Source organism: Phalaenopsis equestris, unplaced genomic scaffold, assembly GCF_001263595.1.
Source record: "Phalaenopsis equestris unplaced genomic scaffold, ASM126359v1 Scaffold000761, whole genome shotgun sequence".
Lineage (NCBI taxonomy): Eukaryota > Viridiplantae > Streptophyta > Magnoliopsida > Asparagales > Orchidaceae > Phalaenopsis > Phalaenopsis equestris.
In genome coordinates, this window is record NW_018165201.1 from 1,765,398 (window position 1) to 1,765,771 (window position 374).

Here is a 374-nt window from a genome sequence, read left to right on the forward strand (position 1 = left end):
AATGTATCCTTCACTTCCAGGAAAAATATTGTGTTTGGAGTCCGGACGTAAACATACGTCCGGTGTCTGAATGCGATCTACCGGACGGAGCTGAGGAGAAAAAAAAAAAGAAGAAAAAAAACAGTGCCAGATATATTGTGTCCTGACCAGGAAGTAATATTTTTTCCGAGAGGTGGTCTAGAGTAGGGCTGTCAAAACGGCTCGTTGTTCGCGAGCAGCTCGTGTTCGGCTCGTTAAGTTTGTACGATATGTTAACGAGCCGAACACGAACTAAGATGTGTTCGCTCGTGTTCGGCTCGTTTTGGCTCGAAATACTAATCATCAAGTTTATATATATATATATATATATATATATATTTGTTTTTAAAAAAAAT